This window comes from Halichoerus grypus, chromosome 6, assembly GCF_964656455.1.
Source record: "Halichoerus grypus chromosome 6, mHalGry1.hap1.1, whole genome shotgun sequence".
Lineage (NCBI taxonomy): Eukaryota > Metazoa > Chordata > Mammalia > Carnivora > Phocidae > Halichoerus > Halichoerus grypus.
Genome location: NC_135717.1, coordinates 49,900,619 through 49,916,049, shown reverse-complemented (window position 1 = coordinate 49,916,049; position 15,431 = coordinate 49,900,619).

Here is a 15,431-nt window from a genome sequence, read left to right as displayed (position 1 = left end):
TGTGAGATAACCAGTCAAATCAATTAAAAAACTGAAACCTGGCTGGAGTGAAAGAGGACCCTGAGAAATAGTCAGGATATATTTGCATGCAAAGAGCAAAGTGCAGATGAGGCATGTATCTAGATAATTTAAGTAAAAACAATTTTTGAACTGTTTTTCATTATCTTGAAATATCAGACATAGTGGGAATTTTAAGGCCTCACTTATCTGAATAATTGCTTTGAATTTTTTTCATTGTGTGTGTATGTGTGAGACATGCACATGCAAGAATTTAAAACTATTCTTTGCATCATCAGTTAAAAAAATGAAAAGGATAGGGAAGCATCTAAAGTCAATCCTTTCCACTTTTATTTCTGTTAGAATGAAAATCTACTAGGTATGGCTTATCATCATCATTTATCATTATAACTCAGCACCATTGTCCTAATATTGCCCTATACAATATCATGGAGGAAAGAAAGGAAAGAAAGGAAAGGAAGGAAAGGAAGGGAAGGAAGGAAGGAAGGAAGGAAGGAAGGAAGGAAGGAAGGAAGGAAGGAAGAAAGAAAGGAAGGAAGGAAGGAAGGAAGGAAGAAAGAAAGAAAGAAAGAAAGAAAGAAAGAAAGAAAGAAAGAAAGAAAGAAAGAAAGAAAGAAAGAAAGAAAAAAAGAAAGAAAGAAAGAAAGAAAGAAAGAAAGAAAGAAAGAAAAAAAGAAAGAGAAAGAGAAAGAGAGAAAGAGAGAAGGAGAGAGAGAAAGAAAGAGAGAAAGAGAAAGAAAGGAAAAGGAAGGAAGGAAGGAAAGAAAGAAAGAAAGGAAGGAAGAAAAAGGAAGGAAGGAAGGAAAGAAGGAAAGAAAGAAAGAAAAAGAAAGAAAGAAAGAAAGAAAGAAAAAGAAAGAAAGAAAGAAAAGAAAAAGGAAGAGAGAAAGGAAGGAAGAAAGAAAGGAAAAGGAAGGAAGGAATAAGAGCAAAAAATGGATCATTGAAGCTGACTTGGTTGGAAGTAGAGCTGCTTGGCAATTGAATTACTCTTAGGAGTTAATTGTTACTCTGTATTAATCTAATATCTATTAAATGGAAAGTGTTTTGGTTTGTTTTTTGTATTTTAATTATTGGGAGATACTTCTGGATATTGACTTTCTGATTGCTGAATTCTCCCCTATCTTTACTATATTTATAAGTCCAGTGACAATGTGAATATTGACAAAAAAGTTTAATAATTTAACATAAAGTTTGGGAATTGTTTCATATAGACTCAGGCAAAACTTAAAAACATACTACAGTTGTTATGGCAAAGAAAATTATATGTGCGGTGGATAAAAATTTGCAATGAAGGCAAGTTCTAGTATTACAGAGTGTGAAAGATCCAGGAAAGGGTCTCAAAAATCATTACTTTGTCTTGAGAGAAGAATTCATCAAAATTGTTCCAACCAAAGAAAGAGCAACTAACATATCCTTCAGTTAAACCTAGCACTCACAATCCTACTGAAAAATTATTTTTTCAAAATCTTTTATGTAAAAAGAGAAAACCGAGTGCTTGAATTTTTTTGCTTTAAATAATTGTTTTAATGCACATATAAAGTGCTCATTTAAAAAAGAATAGGTGACTGGATTGTGGCTGTTAACATTTAAAAGTAAAGTATATTCAGATGATGCATTTTTAGAATTTCAGTATTTTTTCTTTACATCAATATTCAAACTCAACAAAACCTTAATCAAAACAATTAGCATGGAATGTTAGAAACACAGTACAAATTGGCCTTAAAATTAAAGAGAGACATTTTGTTTCCAACCCAGAGGGAGTCACAGGTCAGAATTTACCTTCACATTAGAGACTAAGAAAAACAAAAGACGAAATATAAGAAAAAAGTGATTCTAAAGAAACTGGACATCAGGCAAGAGAAGACAATGATTTCTGAGACAAGAAACAAATGAGATGCTCTTGCATTTCTCATTTATTGCCAAGTGAGAATTTCCAGGCCATGGCATCCAATGGGAACTATGGCAGTGCCCAGTGGTCTCTTTGAGATGAGATAAAACTAAAATTCTGATTAGGAAAGACACCTAAAATTTACAGGACAGGATGAGAGAGAAAACTCTGGAGAATCCACTCAATTCTTAAGCTGAGTACTGATCAGTGAATGGATGTGAGAACATGAACTGTGGCTGGGATAAGTACCATTAAAAGGATGAGAAGGAATAATCCCTAGGGTTCAAACATGGCTAAGAATGATTCCTTTTCCTACCAGCCAGAGTGAGAAACCTCATAATTCACATGGTGTCACATGGAACATTCAGAAAAGCTTTGCCTCAATAGTGGGACAAAGTTAACCCCAGGTGAGCACTGCTCTGGTTCCCCATAACAAACATGAAAAAGCAAGACCTGAAAGGATCAATTTACTAGCAACTTAACTGAATCACATCTTGTTCCCACAAGTCAAGAACATTTATAGGAATGAAAAAATGTCCAGTACATAATGAGTAAAATCTAATAAAAAAAATTACTAGACATGCAAAGAAGGTGAAAATTATTTTTTGTAATTTGTAGAAATGTCAGTCCATCAAAACCAACTCAGAAATGACACAGATAACAAGATTAGTAGATAAGAATACAAAAAAAATAGTTATTATAACCTTATTTAATATGGTCAAACCTAGGAGAACGATTGAGAATGTTATATAGAGGTATGAACGATAATGGGGAAAAGATTCAAAGTTGACTTCTAGAGATGAAAATTACAATGTCAGAAATGAAAAATATGCAGGAGGAATTAACAGTACATTATATATTACAGTGGATAAGATTAAATACATAGCGAAAAAACTAAAAATTAAGAAACAAAAAAGACAAAAAATAAACCAACCCAGAACATCATGATTTGTGAAACAACCTCAAGCATTTTAATTAGAATCTGTGAAGGAAAATGGGCCCCAAGAAAAGTATTTTAATAAATAATGCACCAGGGGTGCCTGGGTGGCTTGCTTGGTTGAGTGACCAACTCTTGATTTTGGGTCATGTTCTCAGGGTTGTGAGATATAGTCCCATGTCAGGCTCCATGCTTAGCAGTCTGCTTGAGATTCTCTCCCTCTCCCTCTGCACCTCCCTGCCCCCAACCTCCACACACTCTCTCTCTCTAAAAAAAAAAAAAAATAATAATAATCTTTAAAAAAATAATGCCCCAAATTTCCAAATTTAATAAAACAATCATCCCACAGATTCAAAAACTCAATGACCCAATAAATAAATATCAGAATAAAAGCAGATTTCTTATCAGAAACAATGCATGTCAATCGACAATGGGATAACAAATTCGAAGTACTGAATTGATTAAAGCAACAACAAAACAGCTTAGATTTCTAAATCCAAAGGAAATGTCTTTTAGAAATAAAAACAAAATGGGGTGCCTGGGTGGCTCAGTTGGTTAAGCAGCTGCCTTTGGCTCAGGTCATGATCTCAGGGTCCTGGGATTGAGCCCTACATCAGGCTCCCTGCTCAGCCGGGAGTCTGCTTCTCCCTCTCCCTCTGCCCCTCCTCCCAGTTGTGCATTCTCTCTCTCTCAAATAAATAAATAAAATCTTTTAAAAAATAAATAAAAGCAAAATAAGTGCCTTTTAGACATAGAAGAGTTGAAATAATTCAACACCAATAGAGGTACCCTGTATGAAAGGTTAAAGGCAGAAGGACAATGGTAAGATGAAAATATAGATCTATACAAAGGAATGAAGAACAGCAGAATTAACAATTACATTGGTAAGTATACAAGGCTATATTTATGATTATTTAATCTCTTTAAAAGAAAATGGACAAAGAGAATGAGAAGACAAGCTACAGACTGAAAAAAAAGGAAAAGAAAAGAAATAGGAAAAAGATCTAAACAGACATTTCACTAAAGAGATGACAAATAACCATATGAAAAGATGATCCATATTATATATCATAAGAAATTTTAAATTAAAACAACAATGAGATACCCATTATCGTTCATACCTCTATATAACATTCTAATACACCTATTAGAATGGCTAAAATCTAAAACACTGACAACACCAAATTCTGGCAAGGGTGTAGAGCAACAGGAACTTCCATTCATTGCTGTTGAAAGTGCAAAATTGTACAACCACTTTGGAAGGCTGGCAATTTCTTACAAAATCAAAAACATACTCTTACCGTATGATCTAGCAATCACTCTCCTTGGTATTTACCCAAATGCATTGAAAACTTATGTTCACAGAAAACCCTGCACATGGATGTTTATAGCTGCTTTATTTATTACTGCCAAAATTTGGAAATTACCAAAATGTCCTTCAGTAAGTAAATGGATATATAAACTGTGGCATATTCAAACAATTGAATATTATTCATTGCTAAAAAGTAATGAGCTATCAAACCATGAAAAGACATGAAGGGAATTTAAATAAGTATTTCTAGGTGAAAGAAGCCAATCTGAAAAGTCTACGTACTATATGATCTCAGCAATATGGCATTCTGAAAAAGAACCATGGAGACAGTAAAAAGATCAATAGTCCTGGGGGTAATGGGGAGGGAAGGATGAATAGGCAGAACATAGAAGATTTTTAGAACAGTGGAACTATTCTGTATGATACTACAGTGGTACATACCTGTCATAAGACATTTAGCAAAACCCATAGAATGTACAATCCTAAGGTAAACTATAAACTATGATGATAATGATATGTCATTGTAGGTTCATTGATTCTAACAACTGTACAATCTGGTACAGGATGTTGATAGTTGGGGAAGCTATATATGTGCAGAAAAAGGGATATATGGGAACTCTCTCAACTCTCTGATTTTGCCATGCACTTACAACTTCTCTAAAAAACAAAGTCTATTAACAATGAGAATAAATTGTTTAAGGCAAAAATAATAATTGTCTGTTATATAACATGTGTATAAGTAATTATATGGTGAGATTAGTTCAAAGATTGGGAGGACAAAAATAGAAGTATATGGTCATAGGATTATTCTATGTGAAGTAATTATTCACTTAAATATAGAATGTGATGAGTAAATGACATATAATACAAATCCACTTTAGTAATTACTAAAATAGCATAACAAATAGTTACAGCCAATGTAGCAACAAATTAAATAAAATGCAATTATAAGAAATACTCAATTAAAAATGAGGCCAAAAAAGAAGGGGTGTAGGAATGCTCACAATATTTACTCAACCTTTAACACTCTATCTTGTCCATGCCCATGCAATGATCTCCCTCAGGGCAGTGCATTCCAGGCCGCATGGAGGTTACTGTGTGCCCTGACTGGAATGAGGGAAGACTTGTTCTGATATCCCTAAGGTGTCACTTCAGATACCTAGTAGAGATGACTAGTGTGCAGATAGTGCCACTTTGGATAACTACCCTGTGACCTCACCACCATGCCCTTCACTGTATAAAAGCTGGGGATCAGGCTCAGGACTGGGCAGAGAATGGCTGTGTACTGCCTGGATCATCCATCCACCCGATCCTCCCCATCAGTAAGTTACCCTGAATAAAACTCTGTGTAAGAGGTATGGAATGGCTTGTTTCATTCTTTAGTCTTAAACTACCTTTTCAGTTTGAAAGATAGTTTACAGACACTCCTCCATTCTTCTAAGTAAGGAAAAACTGGGGAAATTTTTAAAAAATCCAACTTTATCAATAATCATAATATGTGATATATCCGTATATCCCAAATTAAAATGCAGAAGTGACCATTTGCTGAAAAAATCAAGGCCCTATTAAAAATTGACCTAAATATAAAGACACAAATAGGTTAAAAATTAAAGAATAAAAAAAAATACCAGTAGGAAAACTAATGAAAACTCTATTAATATCAGAGAAAGTAGATTTCAGAGTAAATAATATTACTGAGGATAAATATGGCCATTTCAATATGATAAAGGAGTCAATACATCTACAACAATTCTAAATAATTATGAACCTGATTACAGAGCTTCACAAGTCATAAAGTGAAAATAGAAAGAACCACAAGGAGAAATAGACAAATCTACAACTATACTGAGAAATTTTAATAACTGACTCTCAATTATTGATAAAATAAATATAGAGGACATAAGTAAGACTATAAAAGGCTTGAACAATACTCAACTAAGTTGACCTAGTTGATGTTTTCAGAATATTCTATCCCAAAACAACAGAATCAATGAATACAAGATTCTATGTACTTTTTCAAGTGCATATGGAACATTTACTAAAAACAAAATAGTCTGGTCCATAAGACAAGTCTCAGTAAACATAAATGTACTCAAATCACATAAAATATGTTATCTATCCACAAGGAATTTAAATTCAAAATAAGTAACAGAAAAAAAGACTTAAAAATTTGAAATGTTTGGAAGCTAAATAAAACACTTCTAAATAATTTTGAAGTTAAAAAAGTAAAAATAGAAATTAGAAAATATTTTGAACCCAATAAAGAGAAAACAAAACAGATATATTTAAAAACAAAGAGATTCAAAGCAATATCCTCAGCTTCTACCTGAAGGGAAATTTTAGAACCAATTAAGTCCCAAATAATAATAAGGAGATTGTACATAGTAGGACAGAAGTCAAATAGAAAACAGAAAAATAGAGAAAATGAATGAACCCAAAAGCTAGTTCTTTGATAAAATCAATAAAAATAATCAACTTCTTTGTGGGAAACACAGAAGGAATAGACACATGATCTGTATTAGCAGTGAGAGTGGTGGCATCATTAAAGGCTATAGAAACAAAAAAGATAATTATAAAATATTATGAACAACTCCACGGTAATAACTTTGAGAACATAAATGAAATGGAAAAATTCCTTGAAAGCCTTCAACTACAAAAGCTCAATCAAGAAGAAACAGACATCCACAATAGCCCCGTATGTATTAAAGGGAGTTGAGTTTATAGCTCCACACTTGCTGCTTCACCTTGCATTTTTATGTTATGGAGATGGTTTCTTTCCTTAAAGCTTATGAACCAACCTCTGCTTGCTTTAAACTTTTCTTCTTCAGCTTCCTTACCTCTCTCAGCCTTCACAGAATTGAAGAGAGTCAGGACCTTGTTCTGGATGAGGCTTTGGCTGAAGGGAAAGTTGTGGCTGGTTTGCTCTTCTATCCAGACCCCTAAACCTTTCTCCATATCAGCAAGAAGGTAGTTTTGCTTTCTTATCATTTGTGTGTTTGCTCTAAGTAGCACCTTTAATGTCCTTCAAGGACTTTTCCTTTGAATTCACAACTTAACTAACTGGTACAAGATGCCTGGATTTTGGCCTATCTTGGCTTTCAACGTGCCTTCCTCACTAAGCTTAATTACTTCTAGCTTTTGATTTAAAGTAAGAGACCTGCAACTCTTCCTTTCACTTGAACACTTAGAAGCCATTGTAGGGTTATTAATTGGCCTAATTTTGATATTGTTGTGTCTTGGGGAATAGGGAGGTCCAAGGAGAGAAAGAGAGAGACAGAGAGAGAGACAGGGGAAGGAACAGTCAGAACACACACAATGTTTATTGTTAAGTTCACTGTCTTACCTGGGCATGGTTCAGGGTGCCCCGAAACAATAACAATAGTAACATCAAAGATCATTGACTAGCATAAAAAATGTAATGACAAAAAAGTTTGAAATATTGCACGAACTACCAAAATGTGACGCAGATACACAAAATGAGCAAATGCTGTTGGGAAAATGATGCTGATAGACTTGCTCCATGCAGGGCTGTCACAGACCTTCAATTTGTAAAATATGCAGTATCTGTGGTGCACAATACTGTGAAGCACAATCAAATAAGGTATGCCCATACCTACTTCTGCATCATTCCTGGGTTCACTTACATTAATTTGCACAACAAAGTAGGTAAGTCCGCATCACTAGAACTGGAGGTCAATCGTGAGCTATGTTTTGTATAGCCAGTACCAAGAGTTAGACTGAGATGGGAAGAACTGGAAGATACAGAAAGTTCGAGTAGGTAAGGATCAGGAAGTTGACTGGGGATCTAACCATGCATTTAGTGTTTTCAGGTACTTTGTCAGTTTGTCATAGAAAATTGAAAAGCAATAAAAAACCTAATTCATGCCTCCAACTATTAGAGTCTACAGTTAGTTAGGCTTTAACAGGGTGCCTGAAGACCAACCAAGGGGGAGTCAAAGCCCCTTATCAGGAAACTGAGAACCCTGCCCCAGCAGCATTCCACAAATTGGGCCACAAGAAGCCAGATCAAATCAGAAAGGCCCAAGACTAAGAAGGTTGGAGACCTTGACCAAGTAAGGAAGAAAAAACATGAAACCCTGCTCCCACACAAATCCCCTCCCCAAATAATAAATATTCCATCCCTTAGTTCATAGCTGCCAATAAAAAATAAAGACCCAAACCCTGGGGAAATGCCCACCATTCATGGCCAAATGCCCACTGGTCTTCAGTGGTACTAACAGCAGATTCCCCCAAAATACCATCAACATAATCTGCTGATAAAGCAAAGCTAAGTTTATTACTGACTGCTGCATAAGGTACCATTTCTTCCATAAGAGGAGAGAAGAAACAGGCAGTATATTAATGAAGTTTTATCTAGAAAAGGGGGGGGGGTCCTATTAGTGGTTTGGGAAGCTACTGATAAGGCTTGAATATAGTTTATGACCTAATGGTGTGGCACTGATAAACAAAGCCAGTTGAGGGTTTTAAAGCAGTGTTGGCTATCTTAGGTAAAAAATCTCTTGGTCTAAGGGCTTTTGAAAGTCCTCTATTGCTTGAATAAATGGATTTGGGGGAGATTTCTGAAACATAGTTACTTGCAACCCTTCATCTACCTGGGTAAGTGTTTCCTGAAATTTTTTTATCATTATAGCTTTATTAGATATATTAATACATGCAGTTGGATAGCATATTATGTAAGTGTTGACAGTAAATGATGTAAGTGCAGACAGTTTTGCTCTCAGTAGTGGCAATGGTTGACTTAAGGAAAGGACTGCCTAAGAAGCAGTAAGATCTAGTGGCCAATGATATACAGGGTACAAAGAAAAGGACAAATTAGGATGGTCTGAGGGTTGATATTTTGAAAACATTGACCTAATTGTAATATTAGAATTATAATTTAAAGGTAAAGAGAATTTACAATAAGCATTGAGGACAGAAACTGTTGACTTAAGTATTATTAAATTTAGGTAATCATTAACCATTCAGAATTCAATGTGTATTCACTAATATAATTACAAGGCATGATAGTCACTACAAATCATTTTGGAATCATCATAGGTATATATGATGAGATAAAAATAAATGAATTGTGATGCATTAAAATTCAGGTTGATAATAGAGGCTATATGTTCATTTTAAGTGTTTGTGATGTGGTTTTGGAATATAGGTGAGGTTCCGTGGAGGGAGGTCCAGAGCCCACGGCCAAGAAAGAATTCTTGAGATGTCTTTGGTGCAAAATGGTGGTTTTATTAAAGCACGGGGACAGGACCAATGGGCAGAAAGAGCTGCTGCCCTAGGGTTGTGAGGGGTGGCTGTTTATATACTTGGGAGTTGGGGGAAGTAAGCAAAAGGGAGGTCTCAAAAGAACTTTCACATGCTAAAGAGGACCTACAACATAATGGAGGCCTTGCCATTGTCAAGTTAAGGTTGTTTACCCTCTAGCAAGGCATTAACATTAAGAAGTTTGAGAGATTACTGGAAGAATGTCACAAATATCCCACCCAGGAGAGGGGGTGGGGGGGGGGAGGTTGCATGGGGTCAGTTTATGCTTTGTCTTCATCTAGCCTTCTGCTCCCTCATCATTTGTATATGTAATTACAAAGCAAAATCTCTCTTTTAAGAATGTCTGGTGACTTTTCCTGTACTAATTTACAAGACTTTGGTTTTGTATTAAATGAACTATACACATGATATTACTCCCATACATTTTGTATTCCTTGTGGGTATCAAAGAAAAACTACTGGACAGAATTAAACAGGCAAGGAAGACCTTATTTAAGAATATTGCAATAAGGGAAATCCAAATCAAAACCTCAATGAGATACCACCTCACACCAGTCAGAATGGCTAAAATTAACAAGTCAGGAAATGACAGATGTTGGCAGGGATGCGGAGAAAGGGGAACCCTCCTACACTGTTGGTGGGAATGCAAGCTGATGCAACCACTCTGGAAAACAGTATGGAGGTTCCTCAAAAAGTTGAAAATAGAGCTACCGTATGATCCCAGCAATTGCACTACTGGGTATTTACCCCAAAGATACAAATGTAGGGATCCGAAGGGGTATGTGCACCCCGATGTTTATAGCAGCAATGTCCACAATAGCCAAACTGTGGAAAGAGCCAAGATGTCCATCGACAGATGAATGGATAAAGAAGATGTGGTATATATATACAATGGAATATTATGCAGCCATCAAAAGGAATGAGATATTGCCATTTGTAATGACGTGGATGGAACGGGAGGGTGTTATGCTGAGTGAAATAAGTCAATCAGAGAAAGACAGGTATCACATGACCTCACTGATATGAGGAATTCTTAATCTCAGGAAACAAACTGAGGGTTGCTGGAGTGGGGGGGGTGTTGGGAGGGATGGGGTGGCTGGCTGATAGACATTGGGGAGGGTATGTGCTATGGTGAGCACTGTGAATTGTGCAAGACTGTTGAATCACAGATCTGTACCTCTGAAACAAATAATGCAATATATGTTAAGAAAAAAAAAAGAAGATAGCAGGAGGGGAAGAATGAAGCGGGGGAAATCGGAGGGGGAGATGAACCATGAGAGATGATGGACTCTGAAAAACAAACTGAGGGTTCTAGAGGGAAGGGGGGTGGGAGGATGGGTTAGCCTGGTGATGGGTGTTAAAGAGGGCACGTTCTGCATGGAGCAGTGGGTGTTATGCACAAACAATGAATCATGGAACACTACATCAAAAACTAATGATGTAATGTATGGTGATTAACATAACAATAAAAAATTAAAAAAAAAGAATATTGTAATAAGGGATTGAGATTGAATGCAACCCCACTAAGACAAAAGGCAGGATGATTTTTAAGCCTTGGGAAAAGTGGAAAGGGTATACTGGAGAATGTTATGGAGGAAGTTAGTCAACATGAGTAGGCTATCTGTTTGCCAATTGTCATTTATTTGTCTAAAGTTTAGGCAACCTCTTGGTCAATGGTTGAAACATTTGTATCCATTATGCACTTACCCCTTTACAAAGACCAATGCCTTGTGCAAATTAAACATTTCCTAGAACTATAAAATGTTAAAAATGGAAAAGATTTTACATCTAATCTGATCTCCTCATATATATATATATATATATATATATATATATATATATGAATTACAAATTGCTGTAAATAAATTACTACACATATACTAAAAATATCTATATGACAATTTCTATACAAGGTCTTTGTGCTAAGAAAAGTCTGTTTTAGTTACTCGAGTATTTTTTAAAATGAGAACATAGGCTTTGATCCTACTGGATTTTCCTTAGATCTTGAAAGGCTTAGTAGTTGCTAAAAGTTTAAATCAGCTTGAAAGATAAACATCTTCAAGGGTCTGGCTCATCCAACATCTATTCTCAAACTTACTGCACTTTGTAACACAAAAATTCATTCTTCTTTCTTAAATTCTGTCTTCTTTCAGAAATGATATTTTCAGTTGGTTACTTCTAAGACAAATCAATCTAACCCTGTTAAGAACAGAAACATTGCCAACACCTTCTTTAAAAAAAAAAAAAAGGAATATATAATTTCCCTCGTTTCTTTCTCCCAATTGCATTACCTCTTCCCATCAGTGAATTCTAACCATTACAAAGTCATGCCATATGAACCTAACAATTCTATGTTAAAAACTGTTTCCAAATCTATACAAAGGCCCTTAAACTATTTTGTTTATCAAGCATTTTTTAATGTGAGAAGATAAGTCAATATTATTTTAAAGTCAATATTATTTTATTTTATTAAAGCCTTAAAAAAACTGCATCCTCAAGATTTACATAAAAAATGAATCATGCAAATGAACTCAACTTTGCAATATTTGTAACACAAAGATTTCTGTCAAAAAAACAGTTGGAAATAACATGCTGTTTGTAATGTAATTGTTACCATTCACTATAGCAGAAAAGGCAAATGCAAAGAACTAAAAGGCTGACAGCCTAGTCATTTAAAACTACAGGTTGTCTCAGGAATGACAATGGTTTTGAAATTCAGCTCAACCCAGGCCGAGAAGTTTGCTAGCTCTAGAAATCAGAGAATATTTAACACTTTAGTTGAAGCAGTGTTTCTCCTTATTTTTTCCTCAGAACATCTCAACTAAACAAGGAAATCTTAGCCTTAAAAAAAACAAAACAAAACCTAAATGAAATATTAAAATGGGCACTGGTTTTCTCTGCTGCTAGCTTCTGGAATCTGAATTTTTAATGAGGACATTTGTTTAAATGTGTATGATCAACAGAGCTGTAAAACCCACAAACAATTTGTTTCTTCTTCTAGGGGGAAAAAAAACCAACAAACCAAGCCAAAACATTAATACACTGCATATAATTGTTCATAGACCCGCATATTTGCTTAACTTTTTTTTTTTCTTCTTTCCTTCTTAAAACAATTTCAGTTGCTATTCTGAAGCTGATGTCTCACCTAAGAGATTCTTGCACTTCCGTGTGTCCTTCTGGGTGCACTGCTTGTCACTGACAAGGACTCTCTTCCTGACCAAGCTTTTGTCAGGCTCTGGGGAGGCCCCTTCTCCAGGATGCCTAGACCTTTACCCTTCCCTCTCCCGCCCCCAGCCTTGCTGGGCCTGCAGAGCACCAGTAACACTGGTAAGTCATTTTAGGGATACTCACCCACCATTGATACCTACCTGATCACCTTCCATATCTGACTGAATATGCCCCAAGTGATGTCTTATCATGGTCTGCCCTCACAAGAATCTCATTAGGTCAGCTTGGCAAGATTAACCCCAACCCTTGTTCTCTCCCCTTAGTGATTTCCCATCAACTGACCCTCTCATTCTGTTCCTTCACCATAATTCCCCACTTGAGCTCAGTTCTACACCGACATCTCCTTTCTTCTATGTAATAGTTTGTGACTGAAATTTGTTTTTACCACTCTAACTACTATGTCTGGTTTTCTGTAACACCCCCACTGGCAGCATTACCTTGAGTGAATTCAGCTTCTTTGGAGGCCCTTCGTTGTGTTGCAGCTGCTACAATGGTCTTCACAGACAAGAAGGTCCAAGAGGTTGGCTAGTCAGTCTTCAGCTCCCATCTTTGTGACTGCTGTCTTCTGATTGCACAAAGGGAAAAGACTGAGGTTATGACTCTGCTGTCTTCTGATTGCACAAAGGGAAAAGACTGAGGTGTCATAGTTCACTCTCTGTTGAACTCTTCCTTCTGTGGCCCTTTTTCTTTCCCAGCCTTTGAGCTCACAGCTACTCAATGATCAGAGAGATTAAGCCCACTGACTACTTCCCTCCTCCCACCCTCATAATTTATATTAGCCTAAATTTAAAGGCTATCCATCCAATCCATCCTCCAATCGACCACCATTTTACAAATGAGGAAACTGCAGCTCAAGACTTTGTATTTCTACTAAATGGCAGACTTAGGATTAGAAACTGACACCTTTTAGCTTCAATTTAGGGTTCTTTCTACTAGAATATATTGCTCCATGAAATTGACATTTTCTAATGGTTTGTACTCTTTTTCATTTTATTGGCATTTTATCCATTGGCAATAGACTGAATTGCCTTCAACAACATAACATTGCTCATGCTTAGTATCCCTTTTTCAGAGATGCTAAAATAGGACCTATGATGTCAGACTCATGTGAATGAATTCAAGACCTGTTCTCCCAATTACATGTGACCTCTCACCCTCTCAATTTTAAATATGTTAAAGAGAGATTGGAGTTATTAATAGAATTTAATTTTCATCACAAGTTATAAATGTGATATTGTAATATCCTTGCATGAGTTGTTATACAAAGTTTCGAATGATTGCTTTGTATTTTAAATTTCAGACCTCATCAAAATGCTTATAAAACAAAATTATAAAGGAAATTACCAATATATACTTTGTAGATGAAAGAGCCTGACTAGCACAATATATGTTGGTTGATTGCTCCCAGGAAAATCTGCATCTGTGATTGGATTTGCAAATGTCAGAGTTCAAAGTTAATAGAACATGGTACTTAAAATATCTGTTACACAAAAAATGCTCAGCATCCTAGCTATCAAATCAAAGATAATGCAAGCTGGACTTTATCCTTATTTTCTCTATGTACACAGCAGTTTATCTGGTACTGGATTTTGGTCCATTACTAAGACAGGGTGTTTTTGGATTTTTGTAGTGACAGATTGTGGTGTATGATGAAACTCTTGTTACATTCTTTTTTCTTTTTGGTTTCCAGGAAAAACTCATCTTTAAATAACACTCAAAATGATTGGCATTATTTTACAGAATATAAATGAGTAACTACTACTGTAAGGAATTTATTTGAAAAGTAAAGTTCATCTCTTATTACAAGCACTGTTATTTCTTCTTTTTCTTTTCTTTTTTTTTTTTTTGTATACATCTTCTTGCCTTCAGCTAGTAATCCTCCTTTGAAATACCATGGAAACAAGCAAATATGCCTCATTAAACTTTCCTTGCAGGAGAAAAATTGAAAGAATTTTTAAATCGTAGAGTAGATAAAAATAAAACAGATTTCTTTTAAGGGTGATTAGACTGTCCTTTTAAATTCTTTAAAGAAAGGTACCAGAGTTGGCAGGGAAAGAAAAGAGACCACGTGTTTTCAAATTTGTGAAATTGTGACAATTTTAAAGAATGGACAATTTGCTCTATTGCTTAAATAAATACAGAAAATAATCACTTTCAATTATATTTCATATTTGGTCCTAAAGGACATTTCAGGTATATTATGAAAGTAAAGCGACCATTTCTGATTATGCACACACATAATTATGAGTGACATTAAAGAACTTCTCTATTAACAAGCTGCGTTTGCATAATGCTTTTTGTTAAGAAAAACAGCCTTATTTATTCTTGTTCTGCAGTACTCCATGAGTTAGGCAATGGGTATGCTTCTTTGACAGATGAGACCTGAAACAGCTGGGTAGTGAGTTGTTTCACAAAGTGAGTGAAACTCCCAAGGAGGCAGGGGCTACTGAATTCTCCAATTCTCAAGTCTTTCAATGGTCAAATAATAAAAGAAAACTCTTTTGTCTTAAGGAAATTTTAGCTCTCCTCCAAAATTGAAACTAAAATTGACAAATTCATTTAATATTAAGGGTTGATACTCTCACATAGCTTAGAACTTGGGAATGAAATAAAATATTAGCTTTCAGTAGTCTTAATTTATTCCCCCACTATCAGAATAAGCCTAATGAATGGATCTGAGAAGGTACTTTAACAGTTCCTTAGAATCTCCCACTCTTTATTCTGCCAACTTGTATTGTGTACTCTTAACTGAGGCAGCAACTA